This window comes from Solanum lycopersicum, chromosome 1 (assembly GCF_036512215.1).
Source record: "Solanum lycopersicum chromosome 1, SLM_r2.1".
Classification (NCBI taxonomy): domain Eukaryota; kingdom Viridiplantae; phylum Streptophyta; class Magnoliopsida; order Solanales; family Solanaceae; genus Solanum; species Solanum lycopersicum.
In genome coordinates this window covers 16233447-16256378 of record NC_090800.1, presented here as the reverse complement: position 1 = coordinate 16256378, position 22932 = coordinate 16233447, and the positions used below count along the sequence as shown (strand labels likewise).

The 22932-nt window shown below is 34.9% G+C and overlaps 1 long non-coding RNA gene across 4 annotated transcripts; it reads left to right on the top strand.

The window, feature by feature from the left end:
• The first annotated feature begins 2751 nt into the window (after positions 1-2751).
• Positions 2752-21531, top strand: LOC109120470 (uncharacterized). Of its 4 annotated transcripts, none has more exons than XR_011220621.1 (5): positions 2752-4754; positions 5048-5129; positions 6084-6206; positions 7492-7539; positions 21266-21531. It is a non-coding gene; the product is annotated as an uncharacterized lncRNA (long non-coding RNA). The 4 variants fall into 4 exon arrangements; XR_002027890.2 differs by lacking the exon at positions 21266-21531 and adding an exon at positions 8220-9552; XR_011220628.1 differs by lacking the exon at positions 6084-6206.
• Positions 21532-22932: the final 1401 nt, after the last annotated feature.

Below are 22932 nucleotides of genomic sequence, written 5' to 3'. Positions count from 1 at the left end.
AGAGTGGCGATCAACCTTACTATTCAACTCCTAGCCCTGCTAGAAAACATCTCAATCAACCCAGATCACCTAGCCATACTATTTACTTCTAGGGGCGTAAGCCACCCATCTAGACACAGTGACTTGGAGATGTATCAACTCCGTATAGGTTCTCAGATATCGAGCCCGCCCAACAATTCTACTCGTATAGGTGTATGCATCCCATGTAGAATGAATTCCCAGGGTAATTCAGTCCAAAGATAATTTCACGTAGGCTCCAAGCAATTGTGGATAAGCATTCACTCTCAATGGTATCGCAAGAGGCTCCAAGATGGTAGGACACTAATACAAAGAAGATATATAACCTCTACTAACATGCGAGAGTTGTAGAGTAAGGGACAGAAGACAAATAAACCTTAACTAAGGCATTTCTTATGAGACCCATGTCTGTTGTTCCAATCAACAAGGAAATCTATCCGAATAACGTAAGAGACATACAAACTTCATATGGTTCATTGTTTTAAGGTGACAATAGCCTATCCTAGAATAATCCAAATAAGACATGCTGATAAAGATCAAATATCCTCCTTAAAACCAATTAAATGGGACAATCGTCGTAGTCAATAAAAACCCAACGATGTTTCCGGGTCGAATCATCTAGGGAATGGTACATCATAGAGAATTCTTTTCAGCAAATTCATATTGTAATATTGTTGATTCATAATATAGAAAGAACAGTTGGATGGATGATTCACCAATTCAATAAAGATATTTAGTTATCAATTGTCATAGTTAAACTAAAATATCAGGGAATTAAGAGTTAAAAAGCAATCTAGGGTGGGGGATGAAAAATCAATATCACATATGGATAATTGTGCTAGTCTATAGTGATGAACATTCATGTATATGCTAGGTGATCTTCAATGAGGCTAATCATCTTTTATATAAATTCATAGACTCGTAGAATCTTCATCCCGTCCCATGTAGACGAGAATCTAAACAATCCAATACAATACTCTATTCACACTATTGACTCACAAATAGGGAAAAGAGATTTGGCCCACAACCTCTATTTTCTAGTAAATTACAACATCAAACTTAAAATTCTAGTATTGGATTACTACACACTATAACAAAAATCTTTCGAGCATCGACCAAAGACTAGAGGTAGAAATTAAGTTAGAAACCTAACCCAAAATTTATCCCCATGATAATTATCCCAAATTCATGTATTAACATCAGAAAAAGGAAGCATTAAACAATACAAACTATAAATACACCCCATGATCTTGGGGTTTTAGCCGCAAATCACAAAAAACAAAAAACAAATATGTATTTTCAATGAAAGCCACCATAGGTAACGTGAAATTAAGCAATTACAAGTAACACATTTTGGATTCAAATTATCAAATTCAAAAGAGAAATTGAAAAACCCCAAAATCTATTATTCTTCACAACGGTCAAGTGAACTAAATTATATGTTAGTCAGATTTTTCTAATTTTAAGGACATTTTCATTTCTCTCCCATTCAAAATATTTGTAGTTTCCCAAACATTAGCTAAAATCACAATGCCTATTTAATTTGGAGACATAAGTCAGGCTTTCCAAGATCATTCGATCAATCTCCTAATGTGCTTCATCTCGCCTTTTTATGCATTAGGCTGTAGGTGTTGAACCTTAATCGCCAAAATCATTTTGCGAATTATGAATGGATCCGGGGGGGGGGGGGAGATAAGACACTAAAAATTAAAAAGAAAAAGTGTCTTTTAGATAGTTAATCGGGGATAATGTGGGTAGTAGGCAATGTGAAGAGGGATGACGGGTTTATATTTGGGGTGTTGCTTTTGGGCCCTTGTTTTTAGGGTTGTTCTGAAGATTTGGGTTATTAGTTGGTATGAATATTTGGGTCTTTTTGCTGTTTAAATCAATTCATTTGATCTTGTAAATTAATAACAAGTGCAATGTATAATTCGTATGCAAAAATATACATATTTAAAAATAGCCTAGATGATTTTATTAATTTTGTATGTATGAAATAAGAAATAAAACGATAACAATCAATTTAAATGTAAAAGAAATTCTTAGAAGTTAATTTTAAGTTAAAATGTATTTTATTAATAATTCTATAAATGTGACAAGGATAGTATTATAACTACAATAATAATAATTACGGACAAAATTATAGTTTTTATTAACTTAGAAAATCAATCAAATGTATTTTAAATAAAGGAGGGTCAAAATTGGTTGTCAAGACTTTTCCCTCTTTGACTGGAGACAATCAAAGAGTTTTTTGCTAAAGAAGTTGACGTTCTTGATAATTTTTCCCAACCATATGTTACAACCTTACTATATGATTAAAATGAAACCTACTAACGGTAGTAAATGCGAAAAACATACCAAAAATGAGAAGTAGTGTCCATAACGGTGAAGCTGCATAGAATGTAATACTAAAAATAAGATAACACAAAAAAAACAAAAAAAAAACAAAACAAAAGTATATACAAAGGAAACCCTACCCTAAGCTGGGTGGAACAAGTACACAATTTTCATTAAAGATAAATACATGTCCCAAAAGTGGACCACAACAAGTAATCTCAAAGTCAAAATGCAAACAAACATATGTACCAAAGGAGACATGTCGGTCCAAGTTACCAAGTTCTTACCCTCGTCTCTAATATCCACAAGTTGCAAAAGATTGCACAAATGATTATTTCTTGTAGGTTGTACTAGAAGTTGTATCAAAAAAATCTGCATAGTGTAGCAGAACTACTAAACAAGTTACTCAGTAGGCATCATAGCCATACCGATCAAGAAAGATAAATACAATAAGAAAAGATAGAGTCAAGACATAAATAAAGGTTGTGGAGAATATGAATTGAAAGCACATGAGTATACATAAGAAAACCTAAGTACTTCTAAACATAACCTAATTGGACCCCATAAGCCCATAAGGTAAATTTTGCACAAGTTCAATGAACTCTGAACTGACCCTATAAGCTTGATAGGTACTAAAAATAGCTAAGTCCATAAATTAGAATAACCAATATAATAACTCCAAAACATCTGTTCCAATCACAAGCAACCAATAATGAGTATTGTCCTAGTCAAGACAGGAAGAGTGGAAATCAACCCAACTAGTCTACTCCATCCACGCTAGAAAATCAAACAATCAACCTAGGCCACCGAGGAATATAGTGAACTTCTACAAGGTTAAGCCACCCATCTCGCAAGACAGACATAGCGGCGTTTCAATTTGATGGAGGATATCATACATCTAGGTCACCCAGGCTGTCTACTCCTAGGGGTGTCAGCTTCCAGGCAGCAAGAGTGCCTAGTGAGAATCCAATACAAATGAAATATCACATAGTCTCAATTAAATCATGGATTAACATCCATGCTCAATGGCATTGCAAATTCTCGAAGCTAGAAGAACTCCAATACAAAGAAGGTACATAACCTCTAGTAACGTTTCAAAGTTGCAAAGGTATGGGCAGAAGATAGGAGGTCTAAAAATATAGGAGAGAAGACAAAAGGCCTTAACTAAGGCTCTTCTTATGAGACTCAAGTATGATATTATATTCAAGAGGGACCAATCCTTCCAAAAGACATAAAAGTCATACAAAATTCACAAGGTGCATTGATCTAAGGAAATAGTAGTCTATCCAAGAATACGCCCAAAATATGATAAGAACTATAAAATATCCCTCCTAACACAAATAAAAGGGAAAGTGGTTGTAGACATCAACTATCCAACGAAAATTCAGTGTCGAATACCATAAGTATTGATATATTATAGAGAAATCTTTTAAGGAAATTCAGATTGTAAAATTTTTTCACTCCTTAAAGAAAGAACAATTCGTTGGATGAGTACACCAATTCAACAAAAAGTTTTGGTTTATCAATTTCCATAGTTAAATAAAACTATAAAGCACTTAATAGTTAATTGTAACACATCAAATTTGAGAAAGCCTTGGAACAGGTCTAACAGACTTGTCAATAACCAATATTAGACCATGAGATCCTCCATGGAGCCCTAGATGTGTCGTGAAGGGTACCACAGCTCGTATTGGTGCTCCTGTAAAGGAAACAAAACATGCCTCAAGAAGGCTCCCTCACACGGACTCTTATACGCATTTTGAAAAAAAAAAAAACGACCTATAAAAGTGGTCGTGAAGGGAACACGTTCAGTACGGGCTTACCTCGAGACACTAGTAAAAGATAACATGCCTCAAAACAGCATGTGAAATCGTTTTTAAGGGTTTTCATCAAACTTAAGAGATTAGGGTAAACTTCAACCGTCATATTGTTTAGCACATAATGAATTAGGTAGCCAAAACTTATAAAATTAATGTTTTTGAGTCATATTTCCAATGCCGCCAAGTTTTCTAAATTTTATACTTGGAATAAAAATTTATGCCCAATGTAGTAAAGCGCTATAGGGAAAGTATTCATCACGACCCATTTGATGGGCCATGTGAGTGCATGACGGCCCGTGAAGGCCTCATTGATGTAATCCAATAATTTTTTGTTACATAAATTTTGATATTTTCCCCAATTGTTGAACTTAATATTATGTCATTTTTTCTTCTACCCAAAGCTTTATGTAATGATTCTAAACCTCCAAATCACCCAAACTAAATTCATTCTCTTAATTTCTAAAAAAAAAATCATATTTTTCCTCTCAAATATTTCTCTTTCTAAAAGTTGAAGAACAAAGCTATCGTTTCAAGATCAAGCCTCCTAATCCTCAATTGCTTCCACAATTTGTTATCAAGGTATGATAATTTTATCTATGAAGTCTTTTCCTCCATATAGTTCCCCAACTCTCCAATTTATAAATTTAGAATTCTCCAATTGAGTTAGGTTTTCCTTCCATGTCATGGATTCGTTTTAATGTTGATTTATTTGATTGATGAACTTATATGCATGATTTGAATCAATTGCATGATTTTAAGTTGACTCCCATGAACCCATGCATAACACATGTTTTTATAGCTATGTTAATATAATGTTGGTACCTATGAAAGATAAATTTTTAATATTGTGCATGTGTTCACTTCTTGAATAGATGTAAATGAATTTAAAGATGCATTGACTTTGAAGACACGATGAAAATTATGAATTATCAAATAGAATGCATGTTCATGGAGGTATGTTTATGACTCAAGAAATATTTTAGATGATATTTTCTGTATGTTCTATAATGCGATAACTTTACATGGCATCTATAATTTCCCTCAATGCTTTTTGAGCTATTTTCCTATATTAGGTCTTCATTAGTATGGTACCCAGATATGTCATCAATGATTACAGACCATATTTTTTAACTATTTCCATTAGTATTAGGGGTATATCTAACATGAAGTGAATGACTACGGGCCTTAAAAGCTAGTATTAAATAAACACGGATAATGAGAGATTTTTTCACACATGGTCTAAGAATATATCAAATGAAAAAATATGTGGAGACTACCCATGTCTTTTAATCATAACATAAGAAAAGACTTAACAAATATTTTTTTTTGATATACGCTTAGCATTGAGAGCATATTGAGTTGGAAGTTCTTCCATATTGAGGTTGCGTTTCTATAAGCAATCTAATTATCCCTTACCTACGTGCCCCTATTGTATGATGGTCTAGATAGAAATTAGCTAGCAGATCCACTATAGCTCAACCATGGCCTTACCATGGTAAGAAGGGCAAGAACTTTGGGTCTGGGAGACACTGTATAACATCTCATAACATCAAATAACAAAAAATAAACTAAGAAAATAAGAATAATCATTTTTGGAAATAAATAGGGAAATCTAGAAAATTTTTGAATTTTAAAAAGTGAGTCTTGGTCAATTAAAAAACATCCACAAATCCCTATTCAGGAGGAGTTAGGCTATGTTCTTCATATAGTTATTAATAACCTTGGGGAGATATTTCCAACGTGCTGAGTTTGCGCATTTTTGATGTCGTGCGAAGGAGATATGCCTTTCAGATGTTGGACTGAGGAAGTCGAATCTAGATTTTAGTAAGGTTAAAGTAATATTTTCATCCTTGTATTGCCTAATTAATTTTAAGGGTTTATTAAGGTTAAATCCAAGTTTTAATTCAGTTTTAGAAAAGTTGATAATGCTTAAGTCTTGGGGAGAAGAGAGAAGACAAGGGGAAGATCAAGAATTCTTCAAGAACGCTAAGGTTTTGCTAGTGGAGTTCTTCGGGGGTGATCCCTCTAGAGGTATGCCAGATTTCTCTGTGTGGGATTTGTTCATCCACACACTAATATGTTTAACTCAACAAGTTTTATATCGATTGAATGTTGAATCATGAAGTTCTTGATGAACAATTGTCGAAATCCTATTCGTAGAGTTGTAATAAACCTTTAGTAGTTTTGATTAGTTTTCAGGGTTGTTTTAAGAGTCTAACTATCCGATATTGTAGCTTTTAGTGATCCTAAGTGTTTGCGATAATATTCATTGAAGTTTGGGAGGTTTAGAGTTGAAAACTAGATAAGACAAGTCACAAAACAACACTGACAAGCCCTAGGGTGCCGCACCAACAAGATCCACTCAAGACAAACTCTGTACGTCATGCCTTGTCATTCCATGCCATCAAAATCGTGTGATGATAGTTTCTATCCGCTAGGCTCTGGCACCCCATGACTCTTTGCGTGCTAGGTTCAGCAAGAGTTCCTATTCCTCCGCAATCTTTTTGTACTAGTTCCTAGGTGATGTACCTATCATTCCGAGTTGAATCAAATACTCTAAGTGCATCTAAACATGAAATCATCCATAAATGTGAGATCGTGATCCTTGAATCCATAACCAAATTCGGGAAAAGTTAAGACCAAAGACAAATAAGCTAGGATTCAAGTTTAAAAGTTAAGAAGTAAGTAAAAGTAAATTCTTAAAGAGTTCTAGAGTCTGCAACAAAAATTCTAACTTTTTTTTTAAGGCTGAAGCTATAAGTTGAGAAAAAAAGTAAAGAGTTGAGTTGAAATTCCTTTCTTCAAGAGTATGTAGGGAAAAGATTTTCCCAAAGAGAAATCAAATGTTTTAAAATTTTAAACAGCTAGCAAAACTATGATTTCCAAGAGATATTTTTAAAGCTATGTTTTGAGAACTAATATGGAATAACATAATCAATATATTTTAATAACGTAAAATCCAATGTATATTTTTGAGAGTAGTATTCAACACCGATGTGGAGAAGTAAAAGAGCGTCATAATTTTTAGATGAACCCTTTTTAGAGAGTATTAGTGGATCAATTAGGAAGTTTATATCCTTTACTCTAGCAAGGTTAGGATGGTTGGGCAACGTGGACCCAGTAACGATGTATTATCACTATAGATCTTAAGTGATGGTCGTATGTAAGAGAAGCTTCTAGAATAATATCTTCATACACATGAGTTATTTGTAATATTACATATATCTCGAATATTTTTTGTATACTGGTATATACATTTAGAGTTTACTCCATGTTTCAGTCTGCTTTTATTTTTATTGCATTTACTTTTAAACAGGACATATTGAATAAGAGTTAATACATCACGAGGTTGAACAGTGCCAAGGTAAGTGTTCTTTCTTACTCCATTTCAATATTGTCTTTTGTCATTCAAATTCACATACTCGTACATTCAATGTTGTGATATCACTTGACCTACATTATATAATGATGTAGACGTAGGTAACAGGGATCGACGTCTAGCACACCTGTGATCCAACAAAGCATCATAGAGTCAGTTGGATAGCCAAATTGCATTCCCAATAAAACCTTTTATGTCTTTCTAGTTAGTTCAGTAGAATGTTGTGGAGTCTGTCCTAACATTCATCTTAGTCAGTTTAGAGGATTTGTAGACAGTTAGTAGTTAAGTAGTCTTTACCTTTTAATTCTTATTTTAAAGACTTGGATTGCCATTTCGGCCATTTTGAATATATTTGTTGTCTTCCGCTAGTTTAAGAATGTTAGGCCAAGAGTTTGCTCGAGGTCAGCAATAGTAGCTGAGTGCTAGTCCTGCCTAGGATAAAGGCTTGGGACATGACAAACATGGTATTAAAGCACAGTGTTCAAGAGCGCTACGGCGTGGATAAAACCGTTTATAGAGTCTTAGTCATCGGCGTGAAGCGCACTATATGTATGACAAGGATTATACAACGTTTAGGAATTTATCACTTCTTTCATATTCCTTTTCATGTGTTAGTGTTTATCTCTAAAAATTTTCCATGTAATTCATGCTTGCATGTGTTGCAGATAATCACACCTCCACGAAGAGCAGTTAGAGGTCGACCAACTAGAAAAATGTTGCAGATCTATAGATAATTAATGCACCGAATATGCAACCTCAAGGATAGGTTACTAATGTTGAGTTCTGTTAGGCTATAGAATGCTGAGCCAATCGGTGACAAACCAAGTCAGGCAACATAGAGGAGCTCGAAAAGAAGGGGTTGATACTTCGAGGATTCGAGAATTCTTGAGGATGAAACCCTCAAGCTTCACTATTTAGAGCACTACTGAGGATCTAGTAAACTTTGTGAAAGACTTGAAGAAGGTATTTAACGTGATAAATGTGGTTGTTATTGAAGGTTTAAACTATCTGGATATCAACTCAAGAATGTGGCTAGGACTTTGTTCGATCACTGGAAGAAGGGTTGAGGTGAGGATGCACCCCTTCCGAGTTGGACTTGTTTTGGAAAGGCTTTCTTAGTATTGTTCTTTCCCCAAAAACTGATGGAGTCAAAGGTACGGGAGTTCCTTACTTTGAAATAAGACTCTTTGATCTTTCATATGTATTTGCTAAAGTTATTCCAACCGTCTTGCTATGCTCCGGATATGGTTAAGGATATGAGGAATATATAGAGCTTGTTCGTTGCTGGTTTAGGTCGGGCATAAATCAAGGAAGGCAGATCTACCACGCTGATTGGGGATATGGACATTGCAATGTTAATAGCTTATGTGCAGCAGCTAGAGGAAGAGAATCTTAGGAATGGATAGGAGTACAGAAACAAGAAAGCCAAGACTGGGAATGAGTTTGAGCAGCAGAAAAGTGGTTTGAATAGGCCACAATTTCTTAAGCCAAAGGGGCATGCACCATCATCTGCAAGTACACTTGCACCCATAGACAGAGCTGAGCATCATAGTAAGAACTCCCGAGCTAGGTCGACACATTCACAAGGTTGTGTGGCGCAAGGAGGTATTAAGCCTCCTTCATGCGCCATGTATTGTAGATATTACTGCAGCATATGTCGTGAAGGATCCACTATTTTTTTCAAGTGTAGTCAAATCGGACATTTCATGAGAGAATATTTCAAAAGCAAGCAAAGAGGTGGAAATGGGGGTAATAGAGATCAGTCTTTATCTGTTGCATTAATAGAAGGTACTGCACATAGGGGAGCTATATCTTGTGCTGGTAGAGGAACAAACCGTTTTTATGCTCTCAATAATTGCCAAGAACAGGAAGATCCACCAGATTTTGTCAGTAGTATGATTGGAGTCTTTGACTTTTCTTTTTATGCACTGTTAGACCAAGGAGCGAGTTTATCTTTTGTAACTTCTATGTTGCTATGAAATTTGAAATTATTCCAAAGTAACTTAGCAAACCATTTAGTGTTCCCACACCTATTGGTGAATCCATTCTAGCCGAAATATTCTATCGTGATTATCCTATTTTCGTTATTCACAAGAGTACCATGGCTAATTTAATGAAGTTGGACATGGTAGATTTTGATGTTATTGTAGGTATGGAATCACTTTATGCTTGTTATGAATCAATAGATTGAAGAACTTGAGTTATCATGTTTCATATTGTAAATGAGCCAGTCATAGAGTGGAGTAGTAGTTCAGTAGTGCATAAGGGTCGTTCCAATTCATACCTAAAGTTAAGAAAGTTAGTTTCCAAGGGGTGTATTTATCACTTAGTCAGAGTTAATGACTCAAGTGCTGAGGTACCTCCCCTTAAGACGTATCTCATAGTCAATGAGTTTTTAAAAGTCTTTTCGGATGATCTACCCAGAGTCCCTCCTGAAAGAGAAATAGACTTCAGCATAAACTTCATCCGAGTTACTGGTCCTATATCTATTCTTCCATATAGAATGGCACCACAAGAGTAGAAAGATCTAGAAGGACAATTGAAAGTTTTTTTCGATATGGTCTTTATTCAACAAACTGTCTCACCATTGGGGAGCTTTGGTCTTATTTGTGAGAAAGAAAGATAGTCCCATTAGGATGTGAGTAGATTACCGCAATTGGATAAGCTTAAAATCAAGAATACGTATTCTCTTCCAAGGGTAGATGTTTTTTTCGATCAACTTCAGTATGCTTCATGCTTCTCAAAAATTGATCTTGGATCGGGATATCGTCAGTTGAATGTTAGGGAATGTAATATTCCAAAAACAACTTTTTGAACCAGATATGGGCTCTACAAGTTTCTTGTTATGTCATTTGATGTGAAAAATGCACATGTAGCCTTCATATATCTTATGAACAGAGTCTTCTAACCTTATCTAGATCTGTTTTTCATCGTCTTCATTGATGATATGTTCATTTATTCAAGGAATGAAAAAGATCATGCAAGAAACCTTAGATTTTTTTGCAGACTTTGAAAGATAAGGAGATATATGTCATGTTCTCCAAGTGTTAATTTTAGATTAAATGTACAACATTCTTGGGACACATCGTTTCTGATGATGGTATTAATGTTATTACCAAAAATATTGAAGTAGCTCAAAGATAGCCTAGACCCACGTCTCCAACTATATAAGGAGTTTGTTGCGTTTGACTGGCTATTATGGAAGATTTGTTAAAAGGTTTTTCTTATTTTTTATCTTCTTTGACCAAGTTAACTCAAAAGATAGTCAAGTTTCAATGGTCGGAAGCTTGTGAGAATAGATTTAGGAATTGAAAAAGAGATGTACTACCACTCTAGTTTTGACCTTACGAGAAGGTACTCAACATTTTGTGGTGTATAGTGATGCATGGAAAGTTTGTTTTACTTGTTATTGATGAAGAATGGCAAGGTTATACCTTATGCCTCATGATAGTTGAAGATTTATGTATCCAACTCATGACATAGAATTGGTTGCAGTAGTTTTTGCATTGAAGATATGACGCAACTACTTGTATGGTGTTCATGTCGACATATTAACTAATCACTACAGCCTCCAATATATGTTCACTCTGATAGAACTGAATGTCACACATAGAAGGTTGTTGGAATTACTCAAGGATTACGACATGAGTATTTTTTACCGCCCAGGTAAGTCTAATGTGGTTGTTGATTCTTTAATTAGGTTATCCACTGGAAGTACTTCCAATGTTAAAGAAGGAAAAAGGGAGTTAGCTAAAGATTTGCACAGACTTGCACATTAGGGAGTTAAGTCTTTTGGATTCCACAGAAGGAGGTATAAAGGTGACCAATGGGCCAGAGTCGTCATTAGTTTCAAAGGAGAATGAGAAGCAAGACCAAGACTCCATTTTGATTTTTTTAGAGGTCAATGTTCATAAGAAAAAAAATAGCTTTTGAAATAGGGGGATATGGTGTGGTGAAGTATCAAGGTAGATTATATGTACCAAAGGTGGATGAACTCCAAGAAAGGATGATAGAGGACGTTTCGAGATCCATATATTCCAACCATTCGGGTTCCACAAAGATGTACCTTGATTTAAAAGAGGTTTAGTTGTGGCAAGACATGAAAAAGGTCATTGCCGAGTTTGTTGCCAAGTGTTCGAATTGAAAACAAGGGACTCTTGAACGCCAAAGTCCTAGAGGTTTTACTCAAAATATAGAACTTCCGAGATGGAAGTGGAAGAAGATTAATATGGACTTCATCACACCGTTGCCAAGGCCTTGCAAACAACATTATTCTATATGGGTGATTGTCGATAGAATGAAAAATTCAGCCCATTTCTTACCACTATGGACTACCTATTCTATCGAGGATTATGATAAGTTGTAATTTCAAGAAGTGGTAAGCCTTCATGAATTCTTGATATCCATTATTTCAGATAGAGGTGCACAATTTACTACACAATTCTTTAAATCTTTCCTGAAAGGTTTGGGTTCAAAGGTGAACTTAAGCACTGCTTTTCATCCTCACACAAATAGAAAAGCAGAGCGTACTATCCAAACCTTTGAAGATATGTTGATATATCATGTGATCGATTTCAAAGGAAATTGAGATGATCACATACCTCTCATTGAGGTCACTTACAACAATAATTACCATTCGAGCATCTAAATGGCTCCATAGGAGAAGATGCAGATCTCCTATTAGGCGTTTCGTTGTTGGTAAAGCAGGGTTTGTAGGACAATATATAGTTTACCAGACTATGGAGAAGGTGAAAGTGATTCAATAGAGATTAAAAACGGCACAAAGTCGTCAAAATACCTATTAAGATGTTAGGACAAGGCCATTACACTTTTTGGTGGAAGTTTGGGTGTATGTGAAAGTTTCACTCAGGAAGGGTGATATGAGGTTTGGTAAGAAGAGGAAACTAAGTCCCCGATATATTTGACCTTATAGAATCTCCAAGAGAGTTGACAATGTGACTTATGAGTTGGAGGTACCCCATAAATTAGTCGTGGTTCATCCAATATTCCATATTTCTATGTTGAAGAAGTGTATGGGTGATCCTTCATTGACTGTACCAATAGAGAATGTTGGTATTAAGGATATCTTATCTTATTAAGAAGTTCTGATTCTTATTTTGGATCGTCAAATTCGTAGGTTAAGGATAAATGAAGTTGCATTAGTTAAGGTCTTTTTTGAGGAACCAATTTATTGAAGAAGTGACTTGAAAATTTTATGATGATATAAAGAGGAGATATCCCCATTTGTTTAAATTCAAACAGAATGCTGATCAAGATATTAAATTCTATTCTTAACACTTTATAAGACTATGTGTACATATAGTTCTCATTCGAGGATGATGTTCCCGGGGTAGGGGGTATATTGTAAAATCTATTTTATTAAGATAACTAAGAATAAGCTCAGAAACCACGAATAATAATTTTTAAAATAAATAGGGAAATTTGGAAAATTTTCTAATTTTAAAAAGTCTGACTAGGTTATATTCAAACGTCCATAACTCCTAGCTCAAGAGGATGTATGGTGACTTCTTTATATGGTTGGAAATCCGTTTGAAATATCCTTCCAACGTTGCTAAGTTTGTGCATTTTTGATGTAGTATGAGGTGGATATGTCTTTCAGAAGTTGAGTTATTGGACTAAAAAAAGTAAAATCCAGATTTTAGTAAGGGTTAAACAGTCTTTTCACCCTAGTATTCCCTAATTTGTTATAAGGCTTTATTAGGTGTAAACTAAGCCTCAATTAAGTTTTAGAAAAATAATAATTCTTAGGCATCTGGGAGAAGAGAGAAGAGAAGAGGAAGATCAAGAATTCTTCAAGAACACTAAGGTTTCGCTAGTGGAATTTGCTGGGGTTATCCCTATCAAGGTATGTGAGATATTTCTGTGTTGGTTTCGTTAACCAACAAATTAATATGTATAATTCAGCAAGTTTTGTATTGATTTAATGATTAATCATGATGTTTTTGATGAACAATTGTTGAAATTTTGTTGGTAGAGTTGTAGTGTACCTTTAGTAGTTCTGGTTCATGTTTTCGGGCTATTTAAGGAGTCTAAACTATTGGTTATTAAGGATTGTCCTTCTATACAAGGCCAAGGAGGTATAAATGGTAGATATCATTCTACAACTTAAGAATCACCAACAAGTCGCCCGACTCTGCAGGGTAACTCATCTAGTAAAGGTTGTTATAAGCCCCAGAACAGGTTGTATTCTCTTTAGGCTTGCCATGATCCGAAAGGTTCTCCTGATGTAGTCACTAGTACTTTAAGAGTATTTGACCTTGATGTTTATGTATTGTTAGATCTAGGGATACTCCTTCTTTTGTAACTCCTTACATAGCAGCCCATTTCAGTGTAAGTCCACAAACACTCTCAGAACCTTTCTAAGTGTCTACTCCATTTGGTGACTCAGTTATAGCTAGAAGGGTATATAGAAATTTCCCTGTCACAGTCTCTCAGAAAGTCACCTTAGTAGATATTGTACAGTAAAGAAAAGGTAGACTTCGATGTCATTCCAAGCATGAATTGTTTACATTTATGTTATGCCTCAGCCAGTTGTAGAACTAGGATTGTTCGTTTTTAGTTTTCGAATGAACCAATCTTAGAATGGAAGGTTAGTATCTTACAGACTATGGCTTGATTAATTTTTTACCTTAAATCTAGAAAAATGATCTCTAAGATTTATCTCTATCATCTTTTTTGGGTAAAGGATTCTAGCTCTGAAACCCCAACTCTTGAGTCAGCCCTAGTAGTGAGTGAGTTTCCAAAAGTGTTTCCAGATGATATTCTCGAAATTCATCTAAAAAGGGAAATTGAATTTAAAATTGATCTCATTCAGGATACCAAACCTATTTTTATTCCTCTTTATAGAATGACTTCATTAGAGTTTAATGAATTGAAAAATCAGATGAAATACCTTCTAGATAAGGGCTTCATTAGACCTAGTATTTCACCATGGGGTGCTCCAGGGTTGTTTATTAACAAGAAAGATGGTTCTCTCAAAATGTTCGTTGACTATAGACAATTTAACAAGGACACAATAAAGAATATGTATCCCATCCCCCGAATTGGTGACTTGTTTGGCCAACGTCAGGGTACTATACAATTCTCAATGATAGACCTTAGATCGGGTTATCATCAGCTCAGAGTTACAGATATTGACATTTTGAAAACAACATCAAGAATTCGGTATGGTTATTATGAATTTGTAATTTCATCATTTAGACTAACTAATGCTCTTGAAACTTTAATTAATTTGATGAACATGGTGTTGAAAGAGAACTTGGACTTGTTTGTTATCGTATTTATTGATGATATCCTCATTTACATTTGGAAGAAGGAAGAACATGAGAGTCATTTAAGAATTGTTCTAAGACACTAAAAGATCTCCATTTATTCATTAAGTTTAGAAAATGTGAGTTCTGGTTGCAATCCATTGCTTTCCTTGGTCACACTGTATCTTCCGAATGGATTTCAGTGGATTCACAGAATATAGAAGTTGGGTAACAATATCCTAGACCAATCTCTGCTACACATATTAGAATTTTCTTACGTCTAGAGGGATATTACAGAAGGTTTGTGGAAGGATTTTCACATATAGCCTCACTATTAACTAGGTTAACTATGAAGATGGTCAAGTTTCAACGGTCAGATGATTGTAGGAAAAGCTTTGCAGAATTGAAAAATAGATTGACTAGAACTCTAGTCTTAATTCTACTAGAGGGTTCAAATGGTTATGTGATCGATCTATTGTGATGCATCCAGAGAGGGTCTAGGTTGTATGTTGATACAACGAGATAAGGTTATAGCTTATGCTTCTACACAACTTAAGGTGAATGTGAAGAACTATCCAACTGATGTCCTCGAGCTTGCAGCAGCTGTGTTTGCACACAAGATATGGATACACTACTTGTACGGTGTCATGTAGAAGTGTTCACTGAGCATAAGAGCCTACAATATGTGTTCACCAAGAAATAATTGAATATTCGCTAAAGGATATGACTTTTTTTCCTTAAGGATTATGATATGAGTGTGCATTACCATCCTGGTAAGGCGAATGTAATAGCAGATGCTGTTAGAAGACTATATATGGGCAGTGTAGGCCATGTTCAGGAAGAAAGTAGGGAGCTCGTAAAGGATGTTCACAGCTTAATCGCTTAGGATTTTTGCTTATAAGAATATTAGACAGTGGTGTAACAGTTCAGAAGGGGGCAAAAACTTCTTCAGTAGTAGAGGTTTAGGGAAAGTAAGACACTAATAAAATCTTGCTTGAACTTAAGGGTGAAGTCTATTAAAAAATAGTGGAGGTTTTCTCCCAAGGGGGAGATGGTACTTCACTATCAGGGTAGATTTTGTGTTCCTCATGTGGAAGAGTTGAGACAACATATTCTTGCCGAAACCCATAACTCTAGGTATTCTATTAATCCAGGTGCCACTAAGATGTACCCCAATCTGCAGGAAGTCTATTGGTGGAATGGAATGAAGAGGGATATAGAAGATTTTGTGAGTAAGTGCCCCAATTGCCAGCGAGTCAGGGTAGATTATAACAAACCACGACATTCCTACATGGAAGTGGGAGGTTATTAATATGGATTTCATCAGAGGGTTAACGCGTACTCGTAGACAACATGACTCCATTTGGGTTATAGTTGATAGGATGACTAAATATTCTCCCTTTTTGGAGGTCAAGACTACAAATTCTACAGAAAACGTCCAAGATTTACATTAATGTAATTGTAAGATTGGATGAGGTTCCTTTTTCTCTCATCTCAGATAGAGGACCTCAGTTCACCTCTCATTGCAGGAAGTCATTTCAGAAGGTTCTTGGTACTCATGTTAACCTTAGCACTGCATTTCATCCGCAAACGAATGGACAAGTAGAGCGTACCATTCAGACCCTAGAGGATATGTTCATATCTTGTGTGATTGATTTCAAGGTTAGTTCAGATGATCACCTTCATCTGATTGAGTTCTCCTACAACAATAGTTACCATTCCAACATTAAGATGACCCCATATAAGGCAGTGTATGGAGTAGATGTAGATCTCCTGTTCATTGGTTTGAAGCATCTTTGATAAGGACAGATTAAGTTCTTTATTCTATGGAGAAAGAGCAACTCATTATAGATAGACTTAAGACAAAAGAGAGTCGTCAGAAATTTTATGTAGACGTAAGGAGAAGGGAAATAGAGTTTAAAATTTATGCTTGGGTTTTCCTGAAAGTTTCACCTATGAAAGGGGTAATGAAATTTTGCAAGAAGGGGAAACTCATTCCTAGATATGTAGGTCCTTAAAATATCTTGAAAAGGGTTGATAAGGCGACATATGAGTTAGAGTTGCGAAAAGAACTAGCAGCGGTGCATCCAGTCTTCCACATCTCTCTTTTGAAAAAAGGTGTTGGTGATCTAGCCTGTAGTGCTATAAGAGAGTGTGGTGTTGAAAGATAGTATTTCTTATGAGGATATACAAGTTAAGATTCTTGATCGTCGGGTAAAGAGGTTGAGAAACAAAAAACTCGCTTCAATCAAATTTTTGTGGAGGAATCAATTCGTAAAGGGAGCTACTTGGGAAAAAGAAGCATCCATGAACCCAAGTATCCTCACCTCTTTCCTTCAAATTCCACTCCATCTTGAGGTAATAGTTCCTCTTCTGTTTTTCAGTGATATATGCATAAATTCACCCTTAGAATCATGTTCCCTCAAATTGTACTTGCATTTTCAACGCAATTGCATGTTCTCAGAACTTTTGTAAGTGAGGAACTGAATTCTCAATGTTTAGTAGTAAGGATTGAAACTCTCTCCCACAATTGAGCAAGTTTAGTCTTCATTCGAGGATGAATATTCTCAAGGTGGATATAATGTAACAACTTGTATCCTAGATAGACCCAAAGTAAGATTTTCACGAAGTGCAAGTACCATCTAAGGAGGCCACATACATACCCTAGTTAGAACAACGTCCGTGGACTAGGTTCGTCAATCTTGGTCCGAAAATGAACACAACACCTACGAACCGTAGGTGGGACCACAATGCATGGACCAGGTACGTCAATTGGTCCATAAACAATGGAAAGGCCTACAAATCGTAGTAAGTATCACGGTTCGTCGATCGGGTCCATCAGTCCCTCTAAAAGCAGTTAATTAAGGAAATTTGGGTATTTTCATATTTAGTCTAATACCTATGATACATCATTTAGACCCTATATTATGAGTTTATAGTAAGCATAAGCCTAGAAACATAAGTAAAGCTTACCTAAGTCAAATCATAAATAAAAACATAAAAAATTAAAAGCAAGAAAGGAGAAAGAGGTCAAGAATGCTAGTTCAAGAACGCAACAAGATTCCAGCTATTCCAGCCCCGAAATCTAAATATTTCTCCAAAAATTTCATCACAAATTATGTGGGATTTTACTAATGGGTTCCTTTCACCTATTGGATCCCTATTTTTCAGTCTGTTTCTTGATTCCCTTATCATGAATAGACATGGGGTTTCCAAAATCTTAATAGAATATAATGAATTTGTTAGTTATGTGTTCCAAATCTCATTACCATGGTATTACTTAGAATATTGCACTAATTTCAGAACCGTAGCTATGTATTTCTTTAGATCTTTAGTTATACATGATAGGTCATATACTTTAATTATTCAATTACACATGCCTCAGTTATTAATTCTTAATTATCCGTTCAATTGTTGGATTCTCACTTCGCATGTTCAGTTTGAGCTATCAGTATTTACAGAAATTTAATCATAATGTCTTAATCACTTAATTCATTAGGAGTAGCGTAATACCTAGTTTGACTAGGGTTTAGGTTACAAAAATATTCCCATAACTAGTAGCTAAATAGGTTGTAAGCCACCTCTTCGGGCAATCAGTTAAGCAATCACGCCAATATGCCTTTATACCTTTGGCAGGGTATATTGGGTTCTCTCTATAGGACGTATGCATCATACTCCACATTTATCTTATTTTGTTTGGTTGTCAGTTATAAGTAGCTCCTACAGTTCAGTTAGACTCTATGCCATTAACCCTAATTACAAATCATTTATCATTCATCTCGTCATGATATAAATTTTGACATTGCATCCAGTTAGCTAATAATTCAATATATCATGTTCAAATTATTATATTTGCTATTGTGTTTTTTCAGTTATGTCTTATTTAAGCTTTACTCTATCCTACATGGTCAGTACCTTCAAGTACTAACGTATACGTGCGCTACATCTTCTCATGATGTATGTTCACGTTCTCAGCACTCAGATCGCGCTTAGATTCATTTTTGATCTCTACATCATCATATTTATTGGTGAGTCCTGATTCTCCGAGGACAATAGTTATGAGTTTCTTCTCAATATGTAGTCCTTTAGTTTCATTTTTTGCTAGACTTAGCCGGGGTCTTTCCCAGCATTTATAATTAGTTTAGAAGCTATTTTCAGACATAGTTAGTTTCAACTTAACATTGAGTTAATATTTTCTTTGTATTAACTCGTCAGTATTTCAAATATTTCAGATATATTATATGGAATTCCCCATCTTTTCATTAAATTACCATTTAGTTTCTGCATCAAATATTTCCTTTAGTATGCTTATTATCAGGACAGCAGGGTTAGCCTTGATCTCTTCTTGTCCTAGGTCCCGTGTCCACGCCTCGGGGGTATCTCGGGGCATGACAGACACAAATTGCATGGGAGGGACCACGGTCCATGGTCTTCACCACGACCCGTGGAGTAAGGCGTGGTCCCTGATGGGGTTCATCAAAATGTAAGTTTTTAATGTCTTTTGTTCATTAGTCCAATAAAATTAGGGGTATTTTGGGTATTTTAGGGATGAAATATGTATTTGTTTCAAGTCATTTTTAACCCATTCTGAAATCAAAAACACAAACATTGAAATATTCTCCCAATAGCCTATTCCCTCAAATCTGTCTTTCTCTACAAAGCTCATCCATTGAAGAACACCAAGCATCAAGATTAAGGTTAAATACCCAAGGTTTTCACTTCAATTTTGTGGAACAGATTCAATTAGTGTATGGATGATCCTCACTCTTTAGAGATTTTCCCAAAGAGCCCCTCTCAGAAAATGCATTTCAAAGTCCACCTATTTCTTGGTTTTTACTCAAATTTGCGGGTCTCTTTATTAAATCTATTCCATTTATCTAAAATTGTTGTTTGTGATTATATATGAAGGTTAGACGATGAATTCAAGTAATGTTTATGGATTTTGAACAAATCCCCACAAGGCCGATGGCTTCCCTTCTTTCTCAAATTTAAACCCTAGTTTGTTTTGAATGTTGAAAATTTAATAATTTTTCATTAAAATTGATTATTGTATTATTATGTTATCCAATATGATGTATTAAGATTATAAAAATAGGGTTGAATGTTAAATAATGACTTGAAGGATATGAGTAAAGGTCTTTCATTAATGGATAGTCTTATATTGAATTGTTGATCCACTTATGGTGGAGTAGCTTACTTGATTTATTTATTGTTGGTTGATACAAGATTTCCACCTTCCCAAAACCCTAATCATGATTAAGTGTGACATGGAATGAACATGTATGTTATACTACGATATGAATATGAATGTTGTTCTATGATTGTGTTGGTGTTGGTAAGTTGAATAAAAGGTAATTCTCTTAAACACTATATGACTATGGTATAAAAGGACATTCTCAGATGTTCCTCCTTCTATGATTGAAAGTTTATTCTCATAGTTTGTACCCTTGAGCTATAAGATAAATTAGTGGTTGAGTCTTTAGACATTATTTATGAACTAATGTATCATTAAAGGCTTAATGTTACATCAAGGGAGTTGTGCTTAGGATGGACTGAACATGACTATGAGATGGAGGATTTTAGGCTTACAGAGTTTGGCTTTCCATATGGGTTCCTTCTTCGTTTAGCAAGATCGGGTTCTTGAATATATATGTTATTTTGTGAAATGAAAATCTTCTAGGTTTTTCAAGTCCATGTTTCTTTGTACAAATCTTCTTGTTCCGTATTTATGCACCCACATAGGTCTTAAGCTTATTGCTCCACCTAGATGCTAATTATGTTGGTTTTATTTGAGGCAAGTGAAACACCTTTTTTTGTCTGGAGGTAGAACACCAAATTCCATGTAGCTCACATAGTATATGTCGATCATTGCAGATCTCCCTATGTTGTAAGAATATGAAGTAATCTTTTCATATGACTTATGAATATGAATATGAACTCTACCTAGGGATTCTTTATGGATACCACATAGTATAGGTGAGGGTATGAGAGTTTACATAAACATTGCACATGTGAGTTCTTTGAGGGGTCCTTGTGTGAAAAATTTATGTATGGCAACTTATGAATGATTTTAAGTTTCATTTCACATATTATGATGTCAATTTTGTAGGTGAATACACCTGTATCTTCTTCATGACTTTACATAACGTATATGGATGTATGAGCATTCATATGTATATGTCATAAGTGAACTTTACAAGGCGGTCATGGGTGGTGTGTGTATTGTATAATGTGACTTATGATTATGAATGACTCTTTATCATATGGTATGGATTGATTATTCATTCCTTGAATGTGAATTGTGGCTTTCAACTTAAAATAACATGTTTTTGGTAAGGTCCCTTTAATGCATGTATTAAAATGTTTTGATCGCATAGCTTTTATACTTAGTACAATTGATTGTGCTAACCTATAGTTGTTTCATTTTCTGCTCTGATTAGGTTCTTACAAGTAGGTTCCCATTGTGAAGAAGATAAATCTTGAATTGGATTCTCGAATACTTCGATGTGTCCTCATGTTCTGAGGAAAAGCATGATTCCACTTATGTTTTATTATATTGAAATAAACTTGTTATGAACTTCTTATTATGAGACAATTTAATTGTAATGGGCTATGTTCCCTATTTGACAAATCTACTTTGTACAAAAATGGTTTTTGAGTCGATGTCTAGACATTCTATTTCTATTAAGAAAGAGTTTGACATTGATGTTCAGAATTTTTAAATTTCCGCATTATTCAATGTCTTATGCAATGATGGTTATCATCCGATTTTGTGTGATACCCCTTCAGGTTCATGTAAGAAGTGTCACGTCTAGGGGGTTCTCTTTGCCTTGAAATTAACATGAAATCTAGGGGTGTAAAGATAGGAAATCGATGTCACAACTGGGTAATTATTATACTCTATAATGATGAACATTCATGAATTCACTAAGTAATCTCCGATAAAGCTAATTGTCTTTCGATCTCAAAGAATCTACACATAGACTCCTCATTATGTCTCATCTAAATGAGAATCTAATCAATTCAATACCTTAATCTATTCTCTCTATTGATGCAAAATTAGGGAAATAGATGGGACCCACAACCTCTATTTTCAAGTAAATTAGATAAAACACACCTAATTTTCTAGTGTTGGATAACTACCCACTCAAATAAATCTCTTCGAGCATCGACCAGAGATCTCAAGAATGAGTTAAGTTAGAAACATTAAGCCATAAATTACCCACATTCTAATTACCCAAATAAATGTATTAACATATGCAAAATAAATCATAAGACAATGTACACTACATTATATCATCACCCAATCGCATAATTAAATAAAAAAAATTACCTTACACGAAAGCAACCATGGGTAATATGAAATTTCGTAATTACAAGTAAACCACCTCTAGATAGGGAGAAGAATTTAGGGATTTACTCGCATAGTAAATGGGGAGAAGAATTTTATCCCTTCTCTATCCCAATACCATACTAAGTGCAACCCTACTCACATCACACATCACCTCAAATGGATCATTCTCATTTGGTGAAATAATAACGGGCACGGACACTACTTCCTTTTCAACAGTCCAAATGCTTTAAGAAAGGATTCATCGAAATATAATTTACTGTGTTTTTTGAGCAATTTGCACAAAGGATGAGAAATTTTCGAAAAAGTATTTATAAAACTATGATAAAAACTAGCATTCCCGAGAAAACTTCTTACACCCTTGACGATGATGGGTAGAGTAACCTTTTTTATCACAGGAACTTTGGCACGATGAACCTCTATCCCTTTTTTCTGAGATTCGATGGAAAAACACTATAACTTCTTTCATCATAAAGTGACATTTCTCCTAATTTAACACCAAATTTAAATCTCCTCATCTCTTGATCACCTCAGCAATAATATTCAAGAACCAAACAAAGGAGTCGCCAACCATAAAAAAATCATCCATGAACACCTCAATAGTGTACTCCACCATAACAGAAAATATCGAAATCATAAATCTTTGAAATATAGTCCGTGTATCACATAATCCAAACGACATATTTTGAATGCAAAAAGGTCTTATAAGGACAAGTGGAGGTGATGTTTTCTTGATCTTACGAGGCAATGGATATC